At 39.6% G+C, this 22,283-nt stretch overlaps 1 protein-coding gene and 1 long non-coding RNA gene across 6 annotated transcripts in view; one reads left to right on the top strand and one right to left on the bottom strand.

Moving 5' to 3' along the window:
• fsip1 (fibrous sheath interacting protein 1) overlaps positions 1-22,283 on the bottom strand; it is a 418,033-nt gene that overhangs the window by 266,523 nt on the left and 129,227 nt on the right. The window lies entirely within an intron of this gene.
• Positions 7,821-22,283, top strand: part of LOC132384413 (uncharacterized) — a 43,231-nt gene continuing 28,768 nt past the window's right edge. The window contains exons 1-3 of the long non-coding RNA XR_009508881.1: positions 7,821-12,276; positions 17,228-17,664; positions 20,545-20,712. This is a non-coding gene — a long non-coding RNA (uncharacterized LOC132384413). The remainder of the gene's footprint in view (positions 12,277-17,227; positions 17,665-20,544; positions 20,713-22,283) is intronic.

The following is a 22,283-nucleotide window of genomic DNA, read 5'->3' as shown; positions in this document are numbered from 1 at the left end:
TGTCAAGTGGGGCTTTAGTTTACTTGTCAGTCGTAAGCCATTTCTAGTGTGTCAGTCATCAATTGGCCTGTTTGAAGTATGTAGCAGCTCTTTCCCATTGGTTGCCTTGTGTGCCATGGCACCGGTGTCTGGTTTCTATAAAAATAGAATGTGCAGGAGGCTCAGCCTCTTTTCTCATGTCCGCAGTCACCCAGTTTCACACTGAGTCGCAATAGTACTGAAGAACCATTGGGAAAGTACGCTGCAGATACAGAATGGCCCACACGCACTCTTAGCTAAGTATCTGTTTGGTGAATTTTTAGTTTTATAGCCTGTGTAACTGGGGATGGGGGGGGGCGGAATTAGATGTTTGGTCGAATCTTTTACTGCTTGTAAATAAGTAATTAATGTGGTTATTCATAATCAGTGCCATCTGTCTCACTCACCAAACCAATGAACTTGCTTCATCGTAATAGATATAGCCAGGCTGTACTGGGAACTGGTATGCATGGCCTCTGTGATGGAGTTGCTGGCCAACAAGATGGCCCCAGCAGTCAAGCCTACAGAGGATGCATTGAATGGAGTGTCGGCTGAAATGATGGCTACTTGGATGGTGGCCTTGCAAAATCTGATGGCCTTGAAATACCTACTCAGTAAACAGTGGAGGTGTGCGGCAGTAAAGAGGGCCCGAGCACACAGTTCAGATAAGCAGTTGCCATTGTGTGTATGTTTACTATCTGTTTTGTCCTGCCACCTCGGCACTCAGCTAAGATAGACCAAGTTCAGCATAATACGTGAATGTTAGTGTCTGTCTTGTCTTGTAAATAATTGTTTACCCTACTTACCAGTAGTGAGCCCCTTCTATCCCCACGAACCTGATTTCATACAACAGCACACATCTGTTTTTGGAATTGGATTATTATTGTCAGAATGAAATGCTTATCTTGCAGGCTGTTCATATGGATCAAATCATTAATCAGTGCATTGAGGTAAAACAAGGTAAAACAGTAACAGAATGCAGAATAATGTGAAAAGTTACAGATAAAGTGCAAGATCATAACAAGGTAGATTGTGAGGTCAAGAGTCCATTTGTCATACTTGGGAACGATTCAATAGTTTTGTAACAGAGGGATAGAGGTCCTTGAGCCTGGTGGAACATGTTTCAGGCTTTTTTCATATTGTGCTCAATGGGAGAGGGGAGGGGAAAAGGGGAAGATGTCTTTAATGTGTTGGGATCTTTGATTATGTTGGCTGCTTTACTGAGGCAGCAAGAGTATAGACATAGTCCATGGAGTGGAGGCTGTTTTTCATGACATAATGAGTTGTCTCCACAACTCTGCATTTTCAATAGTTCTAAGTACCATATTTACATTCTAAATGTTGGCATTTCATTACTTTAACTGCAATTAATAATATAAAATCCAAATATTATATGGAATATTATTCTGCTTTCACCAAGACCACTCCACATCCAGGTTTGATTTCATACTTGGAACATATTATGCACTCATTAACTAGACAGTGATACTCAAAAACAATGGAATAAATTCCAATAAATTCAAACTGAGCATGCCAGTATCAACAAGAACAATTAAATCAAAAGGTTAATGCACTTGCATTCAAGTGTGTCAGGTCAATTCTAATTGCATTAAGCCTTCATTAAGTCTCAAGATATTATCATTAATTTTATGTACTAGCTTCTGACTTATTCATCTCAGAAAGGTCATTGATAAAACAGTTGCTGGCTCTAGGGCACTGCTCCAGGGATTCTATTTGTTAGCTTTCAAATTTCCACAAAGTTCAACATGAAAGGCAACAGAATAGTTAGACAAATAGCCTTTTTGCATGCTTTTATGAATAAATATGCAAGGCATCTAACACAGGAAAGCTAGCTATGTAATACATAATTGGCTTCATGGTAGCTAGCAAAGGATGGTGGTACAAAGCTGTGTTTTAGTCTAGAGTTCTGTAACTAGTTGTGTTCTGGGCCCATTGTTCTTTGTCATTTGGATGAGAATGTACTGGACATAGTCAGCAAATTTGCAGATGACACTAAAATAGGTGTTGTCATAGTCAGTGAAGAAGATTATCAAAAATTCCTGGGATTACAATGCTGGAAATCCTGCTTTTCAGCTAGTTCCCTAAAATCACTTTCCAGGATCTCCTCTCTGCTTCTGCCTATGCCATTGTCTTTATGAAGCTTTCTCCTCTCACTCTAAATCTATGTTCCTTAGTTTTGGAACCCTTCACATTATCTGTACATCCCATAACTGAAACACTTTATAATGTTACCTTTCATTCTCCTATATTCCAAGAAATAAAAATCAAGTTGGCCAACTTCTCCTTACAACTCAAGCTTGCTGGTCCTGACAATATCTTCATACATCTTGTCTACCCTCTTTCCAGTTTAACAGCATCTTTCCTATAAAAGAATGACCAAAATAGTACAAGGTACTCATTAATGACTTATATAAGATAGGATCACAACTCCTATTCTCCGTGCCCTGACTGATAAACACCAGCATGATAAATGCATTTTACACCACCCTGTCTGCTTCTGAAGCCTCTTTCAACAAACTATGTACTAAGTCCCTCTGTTCCATTACACTCTGTATAACTCTACTTTTCATCACATAAATCCTACATGTTTAAGTTTTCAAAATGCATCAACCCGCACTTATCTGCATTGAAATCCATTTGCCACTCCTTGACCCTCTTCCCTTATTGATCAAGATCGTCTTAAAATTATTTTAAGATTACATTTGTCTGTCATTGAAACATACAGTGAAATGCGTTATTTGCATCAATGACCAACACGGGCCGAGGATGTGCAAGAGGCAACTCACCAGTGCTTTCATGATTCTGGCACCAGCACAGCAATCCCACCACTTACTAAACCGAACACATACACCTTTGGACTATGGGAGGAAACTGGAGCACCTAGAGGGAACCTATGCAGTTCTGTGGAAAACGTACAAACCCTTCACAGAGAGCTGTGTGAATTGAACATGAGTTACTGAAACTGTAATACTGTCAGTAACCACTGCACTACCAGGTTGCCCTCCTGTAATCTTCGATAACTTTCTTCACTATCAAAATCTCTTAATTTTGTGTCATCTGCAAGCTTCCTGATCAAGCTTAATGCATTCATATCCCAGTCGTTGATATAAATAACAAATAACAAGGGTTCAATCACTGATTCCTGCAACACACCACTAGTCATCAATCTCCAATCAAAGAAACAAATTTCAAACAACACCTTCTGCTTCTTACTTTTGAGCCAATCTTGAATCAACCTAACTACCACTCTGTAAATTCTTAGGCTATGCTGGACCCCATCAAAGGCTTTGCTGAAGTCCTGATCAGTAACATTCACTACTCTACCCTGGTGTACCCTTTTGGCTACCTCTTCAAAGAATTTGTCAAACACGACTTCATGTTCATAAAGCGATGATGACTCCTTCAGCAGGTTATATAAAACGGCTGATTCGTACTGGTAAATAAGACCACGCAGCAAATTATATAGTTTTTTAGTCAATGGTACAAACAATAACATGTTCAGAACCCTATTTCAAAGGAAATGTTGGCTTCTGTAAAATAGATTAAGCCGATTGCTGTGGCATTTGATTAAAATGTTGCGAGAGAACTTATCAAAATCATACTAATTCCCAGAGGCATTTCTGTCTCCAAAAAGAACAAAAAACTATAAATCCTTTCTATACCTTCTCTATATAGTAAGCTATTCAAATTCCTAGACTTCTATTAACATTGCACTATTACAAAAATGATATTCTGTTTTTCTTTAAATTTTATTTCTTTTGAGATTTTAGATAAACAATAATTCTTTGCCAGGACTGGAAAATTTTTCTTGCCAACAACTTAGCCCAAAGGTGGAAAGCACATTCCAGCTCCAATAAGATAAATCCAAAACACAAATCACCAGAATGCTGATTCCCATGAATTTTTGGCAAATTAAAAGGTAAATGCAATACAAATCCAAATATGCCAAAAGAGTACCACTCAGAAAGAAATGTTAAAAAGTTATTGCAATAAAAATATTTCCATTCTCTGCAATGTTTATTTACAATCTTATTATATTGTAACAATGTAGAGGTCATTTTAAACTCATCCACCCACCTTACACCCAAATGCAAGATTGGGAAGAATGTAAGGTAGATATCTGATCTTATTTATAACTTCTCTTTGATGCTGGCAGTATGAATTTGCCAATATGATTGATGCCCCTTTCTCTCCTGAAATAACATAAAAGTCATTTCAAAACTGCTACTGTATGAACTGAAATGGTTCAAGAAGATGGCTTATTACCATCTTCAAGGTTAGTTAGGACAGACTCCCACATCCATTTTATGATGGAGCAACTGATGAGTATAAGCAAAAGAAACAATAACATTCTTCACTGGATGGTGAAGTCTGTGCTTCACATAGTAAAGGATAGGTTCTAGGAAAAGGCTTGCCATGGCCACAGTACTCTGGCATTACAAATGGAAAATTCTGTTAGGATGGTACAACTATTTTGTAGTATGTTGCAAAGTATATAGGAACACAGTAAATGAGGAAAACACTAATCACAGAGTAAAACAACATTTTCAAGTGTCAATGAAGTCTTGGAAGTGACATGGAGATACTATTTCATTGTTCTGTGGAATGTACAAAAGTGACCGATCTTGACTAAGCAGGTTAGTGACAATGATTTACTGGTTTTACTTAATCTTTAAAAGATATTACATTGGAGCTGTAGCTTTATGAGTAGGCAGTGAAGAATAAAAAGAAAATTTCACCAACAATATGAAAGACACTGCAGAAACTTCCACCAAAGTTGCACTCAGGGATATCTAGTGATTTGAAAGATACTTTTGAGTAGTGGAGCAAATAATGAAAATATTAGATGATTTTTGGTCTTTTTTTGTTTTATGTTTCAAATGCCCTTATAGGTTCACTTTAAATTAATCAGGAACTGCAATACCCAATTATTTTCTACAAATATTATTTTCTAACAAAAAGTTTTAGAAACATCTGGGTAAGGGATGGAATTTTTATATTCCAATCTGGAATATCCCCAGTTTTCTATTACTGATATGAGATCTGTTTATATCAGCATTCCTCTTTTTATTTAACCTTTTATGCTTTTACAAAATTCAATTATTAACTTCATTTTAAAAGTAAAATCCCAGGTATTCACAAGACACTTCCAAATATTTCAATATTTCCTTTTGTTTTTCTTCAAACAATTGTCTAACACAATTTTGAAAATAGGTATGTCCCAAGGTTGTTGTATTTTGAAAAATGTTTGCTTTATTCTACTCTCCAGAATCATTATGACTGAGCTATTTAGGCCTACAAGCTTGACTTAACTTTAGTTGAGAGTTGAGGGCACAGTTTTAAGGTGCTTGGAAGTAGGTACAGAGGAGATGTCAGGGGTAAGTTGTTTTTTTTTAAATGCAGAGAGTGGTGAGTACATGGAATGGGCTGCCAGTGGTGGAGGCAGATACAATAGGGTCTTTTAAGAGGCTCCTGGATAGGTACATGGAGCTTAGAAAAATAGAGGGCTATGGGTAACCCTAGGTAATTTCTAAAGTAAGGACGTGTTCGGCAAGGCATTGGGGGCTGAAGTGCCTGTGGTGTATTGTTCTGTAGGTTTTCTATGTTTCTATAACTCTGCTATGAAGGCTTTCCAAACTCTTGCCTTTGGCCCATATTCCTCAATACTTTTGATTAACAAATACAATTCATTCAGCACCATGAGATAATCTGCGTGAGGTCAAAACAAATGTGAAAGCTAATGTTCTGCAAAAGGGAAGAAATTCAGCTATATGAGTTACACTTTCACTGCATTGAACTCAACAGAGGAACTGTGGCCTGTTGAAGAGGGATTTTGGATACACCTTGCATCAGGACCTGTTTTATGCTAGAAAGGGAGGGCAGCTGAACAAAGATACCATTAATTTGTCCAAAATTGCAGATAAGTGTTCTACAAATATTACTTTATATCACTTTGTTTCTAATTATTTGTTATTGTATTTTAATTAAATGATTTTTTGTTTAATTAATTTATTTAATTTATCTTAAAAGTATATTCTGTCAATTTGAATAGTGTGTAAATGTCCATGATTAAAATCTATTAAAAATGCTTTTTTCAGCTAACTAAGTGACAATAGCTATCAGGAGATGGGGAAACCAAGATAAGATACTTCAGAGCAAGTCTTCACTTGCTATTATAGACAATAGACACTAGGAGCAGAATAGACCATTCGGCCCTTCGAGCCTGCACCACCATTTTGAGATCATGGCCGATCATCTACTATCAATACCCGGTTCCTGCCTTGTCCCCATATCCCTTGATTCCCCTATCCATAAGATACCTATCTAGCTCCTTCTTGAAAGCATTCAGAGAATTGGCCTCCATTGCCTTCCAAGACAATGCATTCCAGACCCCCACAACTCTCTGGGAGAAGAAATTTTTCCTTAACTCTGTCCTAAATGACCTACCCCTTATTCTCAAAACATGCCCTCTGGTACTGGACTCTCCCAGCATCTGGAACATATTTCCCACCTCTATTTTGTCCAATCCCTTAATAATCTTACATGTTGCAATCAGATCCCCTCTCAATCTCCTTAATTCCAGCGTGTACAAGCCCAGTCTCTCTAACCTTTCTGCGTAAGACAGTCCAGACGTCCCAGGAAATAACCTTGTGAATCTACGCTGCACTTCCTCTACAGCCAGGATGTCCTTCCTTAACCCTGGAGACCAAAACTGAACACAATACTCTGGGTGTGGTCTCACCAGGGCCCTGTACAAATGCAAGAGGATTTCCTTGCTCTTGTACTCAATTCCCTTTGTAATAAAGGCCAACATTCCATTAGCCTTCTTCACTGCCTGCTGCACTTGCTCATTCACCTTCAGTGACTGATGAACAAGGACTCCTAGATCTCTTTGTATTTCTCCTTTACCTAACTTTACACTGTTCAGATAATAATCTGCCTTCCTGTTCTTACTCCCAAAGTGGATAACCTCACACTTATTCACATTAAACGTCATCTGCCAAGTATCTGCCACCACCCAGCCTATCCAAGTCACCCTGAATTCTCCTAGCATCTTCATCACATATCACACTGCCACCCAGCTTAGTATCATCAGCAAACTTGCTGATGTTATTCTCAATGCCTTCATCTAAATCGTTGATATAAATCGTAAACAGCTGTGGTCCCAATACCGAGCCCTGTGGCACCCCACTAATCACCACCTGCCATTCCAAGAAATGCCCATTCACTGCTACCCTTTGCTTTCTATCTGCCAACCAGTTTTCTATCCATGTCAATGTCTTCCCCCCAATGCCATGAGCTTTGATTTTACCCACCAATCTCCTATGTGGGACCTTATCAAATGCCTTCTGAAAATCAAGGTACACTACATCCACTGGATCTCCCTTGTCTAACTTCCTGGTTACATCCTCGAAAAACTCCAATAGATTAGTCAAGCATGATTTACCCTTGGTAAATCCATGCTGGCTCGACCCAATCCTATCATTGCTATCTAGATATGCCACTATTTCATCCTTAATAATGGACTCTAGCATCTTCCCCACTACTGATGTAGTATATGCAGGAGGTCAGCTCAAATACCATCTGGATCTGCCAAAAGTATATGCAGAAAGGGTCCCCAATTGACATATACAACCAGTGGAATAGATTCAAATTGATTCAATCCATTTGCCCATATAAAATTAAAATATCATGTTATGTACTGTCTTTACTCTGACTTACGATAAGCCACAACGTAAGTCATCAGGCATTCTATAACTCTATTGTACAAACTGGGGTTAGATAAGTGAGTGACAGCACATTCAATGCTGAAAATTTTTACTTTATTTTATTTAGAGATACAGGAAGGAACAGGCCTTTCTGGCTCACTGAGCAGTGCCACTAAGCAATCCACCGATTTGCACAGTTTGTTGTCTTTTGCATACTGATTTTATATCCAGTCAGTGCAGTCTTTCATTGATTCTATTATGGTTATTGGATTCATTAAATATGCTCACAAGAAAATGAATCTCAGGGTTGAATATAGTGACATATATGTACTTTGATAATAAATTTACTTTGAACCTTAAACCTTGTGAGGTCATACCTAAGCAAGGACCTGAACCCACTGTAATTTGCCTATTACCAGAATAGGTCTACAGCAGATGCAGTCTCACTCTGACTTCGATCCCTGAACAATAGCAAAACCTACATCAAGCTGCTATTTATTGGTTACAACTCAGCATTCAACATCATCAAATCCTCTGTACTAATCAAAAAGCTCCAAAACCTGGGTCACTGTACCTGCCTCTGGATCCTTGACCCTCTCATTGGGAGACCACAGACAGTGCAGTTCACAAATAACATCTCCTCTTCAACAGTGCTTAGCCCACTGCTCTCCTTTCTCTACACCTACAACTGTATGGTTAGGCAAAGTTCAAACCCCATCTATAAATTTGCCCAATGATTTGCTCAATTTCAGATGGTCAAAGAGGTGTAAAGGATCAGCTGTTGAGTGGTGGTGTCACAACAACCTTTTACACAATGCAAGACCAAGGAATTGATTGTGGACTTAAGCATGGGGAAGTCAAAGGAACATATACCAGTTCTCATTGAGGTATCAGCAGTTAGAAAGAATGAGCAGTTTCAAATTCCTGGGTAATCAACATCTCTGAAGATCTATTCTGGGCCCAACATATTGATGGAATTACAAGTAAGGCATGGCAGCAGCTATATTTCATTAGCAGTTTGAGGAGAATTGGTATGTCATCAAAGCCATTTGCAAATTTCCAGAAACGTACCATGGAAAACGTGTTATTATGTGTGTACATAATAAAGAACATCAGTTCCCTGTGTGCAATGCAGGCAGTTCTCCAGAAACCAGATGTGACATTGGGGATTTAGTCTTATATACTCAGGTTCTAGTCCTCTTGAAATAAATGCTAACAGTACCTTCTTTACCACTGACTCAACCTGCAAGTTAACCCTTAGGGAATCCTGTTCAAGAAACCCCAAGTCCCATTGCACCTCTTATTTTTGAATTTTCTCCCCATTTATAAAATATTCCACACCTTTATCATTTCTGCCACAGCACATGACCATGCACTTGCCTACACTATATTCTATCTGCCGCTTCTTTGTCCATTTCCACAAACTTTCTAAGTCTTTCTGCAGATACACTGATTCCTCAACACTACCTTCCCCTCCACCTATCTTGGTATCATCCACAAACTTGGACACAAAACCATCAATTTCTACATCCAATTTCATAAAAAGAAGCAGTCCCAACACCAACCACTGTATCACACCATGAGTCACCGACAGCCAACCATAAAAGGCCCCCTTTGTTCACACATTTTGCCTCTGTCAGTCAGCCAATCTTCTATTCATGCTAGTCCCTTCCCTGTAATATCATGGGCTCTTATCTGGCTTAGCATGCTCACATGTAGAACCTTGTCAAAGGCCTTTTGAAAATTCAAGCAAACGTCAGCCACTGACTCTCCTTTGTCTGTCCTGCCTATTATTTCCTCAAAAACTTCCAACGAATTTGTCAGGCAAGTTTTCCCATTGAGGAAACCATGCTGACTTTGGCCTATTTTATCACGTGACAAGTACCCGAAACTTCATCTTTAATAATAGACTCCAACACTTACCCAACCACTAAGACCAGGCTAACTGGTTTCTAGTTTCCTTTCTTCTGCTTCCCACCCATCTTAAAGAGTGGAGTAACAGTTGCCATTTCCTGGTCGTCAGGAACCATTCCAGAACTTAGTGATGCCTAAAAGATCATAACTAATGCTTCCATATTCTTTTCAGTTACCACTTTCAGAACAGAGGAGCATAAGTCCATTTGGTTCAGATGGCTTATCTACCTTCAAACCTTTTGGCTTCCCAAGTACCTTCTCCTTAGTAATAGCAACTACACTCATTTCCATTTCCTAACACTCTCAAATTTCTGGCATTATTATTAGTGTCTTCCACAATGAAGACAGATACAAAATACTTAAGTTTGTTTGCCATTTCATTGTCCCCCATTACTACCTCTCCAGCACCATTTTCCAGCAGTCTACTATTCACTCTCATCTCTCTTTCACTCTTTATATATTTGAAAATAACTTTTTGTATCCTCTTTTATACCTTCATATTTCATCTTTTCTCTCCTTATTGCTTTTTAGTTGCCTTCTGTTGGTTTGAGAAAGCTTTCCAATCCTGTAATTTTGCACTAAATATTGCAGTATTATATGCCTTCTCTTGCTTTAATGCTTTCTTTGACTCCCCTTGTCTGCCATGGTTACCTCATCCTCTCTTTAGAATACTCCTTCAATTTTGGTATGTATTTTTCCTACCCCTTCCGAATTGACCCCAGGAACACTAGCCATTTCTGTCCTGCTGTCACCTCTTCTAGTGTCCCCTACCGATCAACTTTGGCCAGCTCCTCTCTCATGCCTCTGTAATTCCCTTTACACTGTAATTCTGATACATTCAACTTTAGCTTCTACTTCTCACATTGCAGGACAAATTATGTCACATTTTGATCACTAACCAAGGGTTCCTTTACCTACATTCCCTAATCAAATCTGGGTCATTACATAACACCCAATCCAGGATTTCCTTTCACCTAGTGGTCTCAACCACAAGCTAGTCTGGAAAGCAATCTCATTGGCATTCTAAAACTTTCTTCTCTTGGGATCCAGCACCATCCTGATTTTCCCCATCTGCCTGCATATTGAAATCCCCCATGATTATCGCAACATTGCATGTTTTACATGCCTTCTCTATTTCCCAATATAATTTGGATCTCACATCCTGACTACTGCTCTTGAGGTCTGTATATAAATCCCATCAGGGTCTTTTTATCCTCACAGTTTCTTAACTCTACCCACAACAATTCTACATCTTCTGATCCAATGTCACCTCTTCCTAGAAATTTGATTTCATTTTTTAACCAACAGAGCCACCCCACTGATTCTGCCTATCTGCCTGTCCTTTCAATATAATGTGTATCCTTGGATTTTAAGTTCCCAGCTATGATCTTCTTTCAGCCATGGCTCAATGACACCCACAACATCATACCTGCCAATTCCAGATAGAAAAGAGTTACCAGGATTTACCCATACTTGGGGGCCTGAGACACAAGGAGAGATTGTATAGATTTGGGGTTTTATTCCCTGGCAGGTAGTAGATGGAATGGTGACCTAATAGGAGATCATGAAGAAGACAGACATGCTGGAAGTGCACAGGTTCAAGAACAGAGGTGAGAGATTTAAAAATGGACATCAAGGGCAACTTCATGCAAAGAATGATGAGTATTTGGAATGAGCGTCTGGAAATAGTGATTGAGGTGAGCATATTGGCAGCATTTTAAAATGGGCAGATGGGACTCATTCTCTGGACAACACTGTTGATATGAACAAGTTATGTCAAACAGCCTATTTCCATGCCGAGTGACTATGGCTATGATTTAGTCAACTTTATGTTACTGGGCACCAGAAATTTCCTTAGCAACCAGCTACTACAACCAATATGGTTTGACCTATTATAATTAGGGAGAGATGGAAATTAAGAAAACAAGTTTGGCAAATTTAGTATTTTTCTGATTATGCAACAAGCAGAGGAGGCATAAAAGGCACTGGATCAGCCTAGATTTTATTGAATGGTGGAGACAGCTTCATGATCATAAAGCCTACCATAGTTCCTCTTTCTTCAGAGAGGTTATTCACAATTTTTCAAGACCATGCAGCAACGGAGAAAATACCCTATCTTTCCAGGATCACTACTTTTTTACATAAATTTTCCATACTTTCCAAGAGAAGGAAGTCATTCAGCACACACACTCAATGTTAACTCTCAAACCGTGCCACATTGTTGTAATCATTGAAATGGAGCAAATTTTAATGACAATAAACATTGAAAAATTTAACTGGTCATCCAGACTCTTGGAGCAACTGTTAGTAACTCAATCAAATGAATAGACCTCAGCTTTTGAGAGAATGAACACTAAAGCAGAGCTGAGAACATAGCTTGTATACTATGTTCATCAAGTTCTATTATTTTTATTTATTTAGAGATAGAGCACAGAACAAGCCTTTTCTGCCCAACTAATCACGCCACCCAGCAACCCATCTATTTAACTCTAGCCTAATCACAGGGCAATATACAATGACCAATTAACGAGTATATCTTTGGACTGTGGGAGGAAACCAGATCACCTGGATGAAATCCAAGCTTTGCAGAACTTTCTCAAAGATAATTATAAAGGTAATTACAAAAGATAATTTTAAAAGTTAATGTACAGTCAAATGTGAAGCATTTTCATTTATTTTTGGGAAGTTGGCATCAGCATTCAACCTCATGCCAGCTGACCTTGAGAAGCTGGTGCTGGGCCCCTTCATGGGGACCCATTCCAGTTCCTTAAGTGAAGGTACCCACCATAATGATGTTGAAAAGGAGTTTTCAGGATCTAAACCCAGTGACATGAAGCGCTAGACTTATAAGACGCGGTGGTTCCCTAAGGGAAATTTACAGATTTTAGGTGCCTATCTGTCTGATGCCCTCATTGATTTTGGTGGTAAGTTTTGTGTATTGGAAACTGCTGTCAGAGTAGCTTATGTGAGTAACTATGATGAGTTTTGTAGCTGACATGCAGAGCACCCAGAGAGCCATACTGATGAATGGAATGAATGTTGAGAGCAGTTCATGAGGAATCAAAGAAACATCTTTTTCTGGATAGTGTTCAGTTTCTTGAATGTTTGGATTTACATCTTTTTCAGACAAGAGAAAAGTTTTCCATCATGTTCCTGACTAGTGCCTTTTGAATGGCAAAGCTGAAATTAATCGGTTCCTGCAGAACACAGAACCTCTGAATTGCTACTAAAGTTGCAGTCTTTATCCAAATGCTTCAACTGAGTTTCAGGTCAATGGTAACTCCAAGGGGTTAACTAATTTGACATTCCTTTGTTGGAAATGGTCATTGCTTAGAGCGTTGGCACGTGGCCAAGTGGTTAAGGCATTCGTCCAGTGATCTGATCTGCTAGTTTGAGCCTTGGCTGAGGCTGCGTGCGTGTCCTTGAGCAGGGCACTTAATCACACATTGCTTTGCAACGACACCGGTGTCAAGCTGTGTGGGTCCTAATGGCCTTCCCTTGGACAACATCAGTGGCGTGGAGAGGGGAGACTTGCAGCTTGGGCAACTGCCAGTCTTCCATAAAAAAAACTTTGCCCAGGCTTGCGCTCTGGAAACTTTCCTAGGTGCAAATCCATGGTCTATCAAGACTAACAGAGGCCTACGCACACACATTACTTAGATTTTGTAACATGAATGTGGCTTGCCGCTTTTCTGACAACGCTTGAATGTTGCCTAGATCCTGCTTCATACAGGCAATAACTTGTTCATTTGTTAAGAAGTTGAACATTGAGCAATCGCCACCTAAGATCTGACTATGATAGAAGATAGGATATGGATGAGGAGAATGAAGATGTAATCATCATTGCATCTATTAAACAAAATTTTCAATCTGGTCTGTTAAATATTTCTAGGAAAATAAGAGTTAATTATGTCAGCCAAACATATGGTGTGAAGAATAACATGATAGAGATGTTTTCTGGTTTGTATTAATAGCTAATGATTCATGAAGTTTGCTATGAAAACAGATGGAAATTACAAAACCTCAACAAAATGCTCCGATGCTTTCAATTTCATAATTCTCAGCTAAATGTTGTTGTTATGCATTACTTGTGTGAAAGAAAACAAAAAAAACCTCGTAGAGATGCAATCTCAATGGAAAATGTGTACTGCAATTGGGATGAGAATAAAAGCATTTTAAAAAAAGGGAACATGAGTAAGTCATCTGGCCCTCCAGCATTCCAAAGTTCAAAGTATATTTATTATCAAAGTATGTATACATTATACAACCTTGAGATTCATCTCCTTATAGGCAGCCACAAACAAAGAAACCACAAAAGAACCTTTAAGAAAAAGACCGTCAAACACCCAATGTGCAGAGAGAGAGAAAAAACAAATTGTGCAAACTGTAAAAGTAAGAAAACAGCTTAAGAACTAAAGTTTTATGGAAGACATGAGGCAGGAGTCTTTGCAGCTGGAGTAGACCACTGCCTCAGTTCACTGCAAAGCTGAGTAAACGTTGCAAGACCACAGACATGAAGCTGACATTCACCGCAGCCAGAACAGGACACAGCCTCAGTTCAGTGCAGAGCTGAGTAAATGTCACAGAGCAGTGAGCAGAGCCGAGCAGAACCAGGCAAAATGCCTTACCTTGCCTTCGGTCCTGACACCCTGACCTCTTCAAAACTGGCCCAGCACTTAAATTGTCTATTGGTTGTTTCTTGGGAGATATATACAGAGTCTATAGAAGTGAGGCAAAGTGGCATCAACTTCATGGACCCTGTACAGATTACAGAGGAGGAGGTGTTTTTCACCCTGAGGCAGATCAGGGTGGATAAATCCCCAGGGCTTGACAAGGTGTTCCCTCAGACCCTACAGGAGGTAAATGCAGATATCATTCAGACTGTAGCAGAAATACTTAAAACATCCTTAGCAACAGGAGAGGTATCAGAGGAATGGAAGATAGCCAATGTTGTTCTGCTGTTTAAAAAAGGCTCTAAACAGAAACCAGGAAATTATAGGCCGGTGAGTCTGGCATCAGTTGTGGGAAATTCATTGGAAAGTATTCTAAGAGGTTGGATATATAAGTGTTTGGATAGACATAAATTGATTAAGGATAGTCAGCATGGCTTTGTGTGTGGTAGGTCATGTCTAACCAATCTTATAGAATTTTTTGAGGAAGTTACCAGGAAAATGGATGAAGGCAAGACAGTGGATGTTGTCTACATGGACCTTAGTAAGACATTTGACAAGGTCCCGTAGGGAGGCTGGTCAACAATGTTCAGTAGCTTAGCATTCAGGATGAAGTAGTAAATTGGATTAGACATTAGGTTTGTTGGAGAAGTCAGAGAATGATAGTAAAGGGTTTCCTCTCTGACTGAAGGCCTGTGACTAGTGGCATGCCACAGGGATCAACTCTGGGTCCTTTGTCGCTTGTCATCTATATCAGTGATCTGGATGATAACATGGTTAACAGGATCAGCAACTTTGTGGATGCCACCAAGACTGGGGGTATAGTGAACAGTGAGGAAGGCTAGCATGGCTTGCAGAGGGATCTGCATCAGTTGGAAAAATGGGCTGAAAAATGTCAGATGGAATTTGATGCAGACAAGTGCAAAGTTTTCCATTTCGGAAGGACTTACCAGGGTAGGACTTACACAGAGAATGAAAGGACATTGAAGAGTGTGGTAGAACAAAGGGATTTAGGAACACGGGTCCATAATTCATTGAAAGTGATGTCACAGGTAGATAGGGTTGCAAAGAAACATTCTGGCACATAAATGTATTGAGTACAGAAGATGGGATGTTATGTTGAAGTTGGTGAGGCCTAATTTGGAGTACTGTGTTCAATTTTGGTCACCTACCCACAGGAAAGACATAAACAAGGTTGAAAGAGTACACAGTAAATTAACAAGGATGTTGCTGGGTCTGGAGGACCTAAGGTATATGGAATGATTGAATAGGTTAGGTCTGTATTCTTTAGAACATAGAAGACTGAGAGGAGATTTGATAGAGGTATTCAAAATTATGAAAGGTATAGATAGGATAAATGTAAGTGGCTTTTTCCACTGAGGTTGGGTGGAACTACAACCAGAGGTCATGGGTTACGAGTGGAATGAGCTGCCAGCACAAGTGGTGCATGCAAACTCCATTTCAATGTTTAAGAGAAGTTTGGTAGGTACATGGATAGTGGGGATATGGAGGGCTATGGGAGTTGTTGGGAGTAGGCAGTTTAAATGGTTTTGGCATGGACTAGATGGGCTGAAGGGCTGCTTATGTGCTGTACTTCTCTATGATTCTATGGTTTTTGAAATTTATATTCACACCTATCATTGCCAAGTTGAATCAGTATCAAACATGTTATTGAGGATATTATTATATTTTCCCTAGATGTCATTTTGGAAAATGCTAGCACTAGTTGACTCTTACTGGGCTAATTATACTTGTGCCTTTTTAAAGGAAATGCTCAGTTTTGCAAGCCACTGCTGTTAGACTCTCCAGAGGTGTGGACAACACAGTCTGTCACAAGATTGAGCACTGAACTGTTAGAAAGCCACTTTCCATATGCTGTTGAAGATGGGGAATAGAGAAGTCCTTGGCACACAAAGATTTAGAAAACCATTGAGATCTGTTATGTAAAGTGACCTGGAAGATCATTACCAGAAGCAAAATGCTTAAGAATGGATACAGTGCCACAAAAGCTCTACTCGAACAATCGTAACTGCTTTACCACACTTCTATGTTGCTCCATGCTAAGCATCAAACATCACCTTCAATCAATTAAGATTAATAACATGTTTTTTTAGAATCATACCTTCACATACTTGTCACAATTCCAGCACTCATACAACCTCTCAAACACACCCTCAAATCATGAGACAAAAACAGGCTCAGCACTCAGACACATTATCCTGCACATACTAACGCTTGACATTACAGGAAGGAGCACATAATTCCTGCCAGGAGCAATACATTGATGACAATTTAGTACCAATAATTAATGATAGATCTATTATGCTGACTATTACTGTCCATTCATGCCTGCAGTCAGCAACAACTCTGAGCTCACTAAAGATGATGGTTTATTCATGTCATGTCAATTTGTCTATAGACAATAAAATCATGCTCATATATCTTACTTCCCATAACCTACTTGTCTTTCATCCTATAAATCTCCCACGATTTACAAGATATAAACTGAGGAAGAAAGCACCCCTTATTTCCACTCAACATTCACAGTCACTTAACACTATCTTTCTTTTGCCAGATTGCCTCAAAATGCTGATGTACTTAAATGATTGCTGCTTTGATGAACTAGATCCTGAAGACTGTAAAGGGATATTTCATAACATTCCTGACTTGTGTTTTATAGTTGGTTGTGAAGGGATATTGAAGGAACTTCAGCAGGTTATTTTCAACTCTTATACACTGTTTATGAATGCAGTGCATTGAATCTTCAAATGTGTACAATATTAGTCAAGCTTATTTCTTTGTTCTTGATAGACATGCCTTTTCAGTATGGTTGGAGCTCACTTATTGCAGGCAAATACAGCATATTTCATAACATTCCTGACTTGTGTTTTATAGTTGGTGGAACCGTTCTGAGGTCAGGATCCATGTCCATATCTGCAGAATTTAATGTTGCCACTTCAGACATAACACAATATTGTCCAGGCCTTTGCACAGTGATACAGACTGCCTCAGTTTGATCCATGATTATGTGAAATGCAATCCTCGGCTGGAACTATCAATTACACCTTGACCACGTGCACTGAGAAAGTTTCTTGTCCTTGTCTCCTACTACTGAGGCTGTGGTATGATCTGCACCTACACTTTGACCAGAGTATGCAGCTGGAAGCAAGCACCAAAACAGAAGGCTTGGCCTATACTGTACAGCTGTAAACCAGAAGACAAGTCATGGCAACTGAACATTTAATAAAGGATCCCAGTGATGAATAACAGCTGTTATTGCTGAGTCACCAATTGGTTTGAGTACGATATTCAGGGAATCGCCCCTAGGTCAAGTAAGTTCTCTCTCTGGGTGCTTGGAACTTATCATCATTTTCAGAGTTCCTAGGCAATTTTGCAGTCAGTTTGGTTCAGAGAGCTTTGGGACTTTACTCAATACCTTCAATTGCCATAAGGTCTACCACCTGATGTCATATACTATTCAAAGTACATTATACAACCTTGAGATTTGTCTCCTTACAGCCAGCCACAAAAGAAACCCAAAACACCCATAAAAAAAGACCTACAAATACCCAATGTGCACTTAGAATGAAAGTGAGTCCTCAGACACAAAGCCCAGAGCAGGCCGTGACATAGCCGCAAACTCAGATCAGTGCATAGCAGAGTACATGTCAAGAAACCCACGGACACAGAGCCTACAGCAGTTAGAGTAGGCCTCAGCCTCAGCGCAGTGAAGAGCAGATTAAATGTCACAGAGCAGTGAATAGAAATGGCCTGACCCTCCCCTCTGGTCCCAACGCCCTGCTTTTAATACACCTAGCTCAGCATTTAAATAGTGCAAACTTCAGGTCATTCCTTGCTCCAGGACCTAGGCCCCACCGCCACATTTTGGCCCATACCTACCTTTCCAAATTGGCCAAGTGTTTAGATCAATCAAACCTCCCTGTCAGTTTAGGTGGATGGGTCTCAAATCTGCCTTTCCTCCACTCCGACTTTGCTCCACCTCACTCACCTGAACTTTGTCTCAAAAATGTTTTGACTTGCCTCATCTTTGCCTTGCACCCACATGCTTTAACTCAACTCAGCCTCTCCATTGTTTGCTGTGATTGTTTACCATCATTTTTTAAACAGAAAAAGTGTTATTAATGAAGTATTTTGTTGTATTCCTTGTCTTGTGTAATAATCAGTAAGTAGTCACTCACCTTCAACAGCACCATCTTAAACAGAATGGCGTTTCACTATAAAATCTCTGTCTGGGTTGATGTTGGAGGGAACACTCCTGCCCTAGTAGAATGGGCTGCTCTCACCCGAGTGATGAGATGCATGGAATGGAGCTACTGTCAGTAACTATAGATTCCCTTTGCATCTAACTGATCAGTATTATTGCAGGAAAATACTTGTAACATTTCCTTGTTAACTGTAGGTAATTTTTTTTAAAAACCTTCAAATGCTTAAAACAACAAAATTGTATTTTTTCCAATACAATTTGTTTAAGGTCTCATTAAGATTACAATAAAACTTTTACCATAGTAACTCTTCAGCTTTCATTTATTTTTAATTGGTAAAAAATGGTGTCCTAGCCTGTCCTGCCAACTCAGTAAATAATTCTCCACATGACCATGAGGCTATAAGACTTAGGAGCAGAATTAGGCCACTTGGCCCATTGAGTCTGCTCCGTCATTTCATCATGGCTGATCCAATTTTCCTCTCAGCACCAATCTCTGCTTTCTACCGGTATCCCTTCATGCACTGACCAATCAAGAATCTATCAACCTCTGCTTTAAATATACATAAAGACTTGGCCTCCACAGCTGCCTGTGGTAAAGAATTCCACAGATTCACCACTCTCTGGCTGAAGAAATTCCTTCTCATGTCTGTTCTAAAAGGATACCCCTCTATTTTAAGACTATGCCCTCTGGTCTTAGACTCTCCCACCATTCGGAAACAACTCTTCACATCCACTCATTCTTCTGAATTCTAGTGAATACAAGCCCAGAGCCATCAGACTCTTCATATGACAAGCTATTCAATCCTGGAATCATTTTCACGAACCTCATTTGAATTATTGAGTTTATGTTCAACATTAGATGTCATAGATTATAAATGAAGTTGTTATGGCTGTGTACACACATTTATTAGCTGCTAATAAGATTGAGGGAAGACTTTAGCTTATATCATACTGAATGCCTGTCCTGCAGAATTACCACAATTAATGTAAACCATAAGATTGTAAAACAATTAACTGGTCACAAATGCTAATATGCTTTGCTATTGTAAAATGCGTAGTCATGTAGAATTCTTCCAAAAAAAATTACATGGTAAATCACTGATGCACTTCACTAAATCTGCACATTGCAGAAGTGGAGAAATTAATTGTTCTTGCAAGAGCTAGTGAAAATGATTACTAAAATGTCATTGCAAGTAGATTTATATGTGATATTCAACTGAATTTTCACTAATTGAATATCTACCCTGAAAACCAGTCTATTGCCAAATTCTGGAGAACTTCAATGCACTGCACAGTGTGTACACCAATCTTCATACCCAATTTGCATTCCTATACACAGATTTCATTCCTATTCACCTTGGGCACTACACCAACTGAATAAAAATGACTCTGAAACAAAGCTGGATGTAGTTTCAACAAGACACTGGCACTGACACTGGATGTCCAGGCAACATCGAAATGAACTTCTCCTTTCAAATTTTCACATCCTTCCTACAGTATAGAGACCAGAAATGCACACAATATTCCAAATATGGCCTTACTATATTTTTATATAGAACCTCAAAATGACTTTGCCCACTTTTATACTCAGTGCCCTTACTAATGATGGCAAACATGCCAAACATTTTCTTTACCACCATGTCAATTTAAATTGCTATTTTCAAAGAGCTGGGCTTTCCTATGAATCATATCTAAAATATTTCTAGGACAAATACATTCGTGATCAGACTTGTCCTTCCTTTATTCATCTTACCTGACCTGTCTGGTTTTTCCAATTGTTAATTCCTCAAAACACATCCAGTTACTTATTTGCTGCCTAAATCTGTTATTTTCACCAATAAGGACATTACCTTATGGTATGAGGTTAATTTCTCAACACAGCTTCAGTATTTTCTGAAGCAATGCTGAAGTTCAAAGTTCAAAGTAAATTTATTATCAAAGTACATATGTGTCACCATATCCAAACCTGCAATTCATTTTCTTGCAGGTATACTCAATAAATCCAAAATAGAGTAATAACCATAACAGAATAAATGAAAGATAGCACTGACTTGGGCATTCCACCGCTGTGCAAAGGACAATAAACTGCACAAATACAAAAAGACAGAAAGAATAACAATAAATATTGAGAACATGAGATGAAGACTCCTTGAAAGTGAGTATATAGGATGTGGGAACATTTCAGTAATGGGGCAAGTGAAACTGAGTGAAGTTATCCCGTCTGGATCACGAGCCTGATGGCTGAGGGGTAATAACTGTTCCTGAACTTGTGGGTGTGTGTCCTGAGACTCCTGTGCCTTCCTCCCAACGGTAACAGTGAGAAGAATGCATGACCTGGGTGGTGGGGATCCTTGAAGGTGGATGCTGCTTTCCTGCAACAATATTTTGTGTAGATGTGCTCAATGGTAGGGAGGGCTATATCCACTACTTGTTGTAGGATTTTCTGTTCAAGGGCATAGACGATTCTAACTAGGCCATGATGCAAGTCAGTCAATATACTCTCCACTACACATCTATTCAATTTACATCTATGTGCAACAATTTAGAATTATTGCATCATGATTAGCTCAAACAATTATCAAGTGGGTTTGAATAATATATTATTTTGTTTTCAATTTGAGTCCAAAGTCTCCATAGTAGTAATGCAGGTATTCCAGAAAGGGTTTCAGATTGTATCCAGGAAGTACATAAATGTAAGCTACTTTGGACCAAAGGAGAAAAGGAAGGAAAAGGGGACCCAGGGGGAGGTAGTAGGCAGGTGAGAAGAGGTAAAGGTTTAGAGTAGGACATAGAGGAAGAGAAGTTTGTCTACTGGAAGGAAAAATCAATATTTGTGCAATCAGGTTGGAGGCTACCCAGACAGACAAAGTGTTGCTCCTCCACCCTGAGGGTGGCCTTATCTTGGCACCAGAGGAGGCCATGGACCAACATGTCGGAACAGAATGGGCATTGGAATTAAAATGCATGGCCACTGTGAAGTTCCACTTGTGACGGATGGAGGTGCTCATCAAAGCAGTCCCCCAATTAATGACAGGTCTCACTAATGTAGAGCAGGACACATTGGAAGCACCGCACATGTTGGATGACCCCAGCAGCTTCGCAGGTGAAGTGTTTCCATATCTGGAAGGACTGTCTGGGGCCCTGATTGGAGGTGAACAAGGAGGTATATGGGCAGGTCTAGCACTTAAGAGTGCTTGCAAGGAAAAATGCCAGGACGGAGATTAGTGGAGAGAGATGAATGGACAAGGAAATTGTGCAGTGAGCAATCTCTGAGGAAAGCTTTGTGGGGTGGGTGGGGAGGTAAAGATATGTCTAGAGATAGGATTCCTTTGGAGATGGCGGACGATGCAGAGGATAACGTGTTGGATGTAGGGGTTGATGGGGTGGTATGTAAGGACAAGAGGAACTCTAAGGTGGTGGGAAGATGGGTGATTGCAGATATTCTGAAAATGGAGGAGATGCAGGTGAGAACAACATTGATAGTAGAGAGAGGGATACCCTGTTAGCATCAATAGTAGAGGGAGGAAAATATCACTTTCTCCATGATTCCCTTGTCTAATCATCCCTCCTCACTAATCTCCCTCCCAGCATGATCCCTGCAAGTGACTTAAGTGACACACCTGTCCATACACCTGCTCCCTCACCTCCATTCAGGGTCACAGGTAGGTGAGGTAACACTTCATCTGCGAACCTGCTGTGGTCATCTACTGTGTCCGATGACTGGTG

Source organism: Hypanus sabinus, chromosome 2, assembly GCF_030144855.1.
Source record: "Hypanus sabinus isolate sHypSab1 chromosome 2, sHypSab1.hap1, whole genome shotgun sequence".
Taxonomy (NCBI): domain Eukaryota; kingdom Metazoa; phylum Chordata; class Chondrichthyes; order Myliobatiformes; family Dasyatidae; genus Hypanus; species Hypanus sabinus.
The sequence above is the reverse complement of the archived record's forward strand: the minus strand, read 5'-3'. Positions and strand labels throughout refer to the sequence as shown.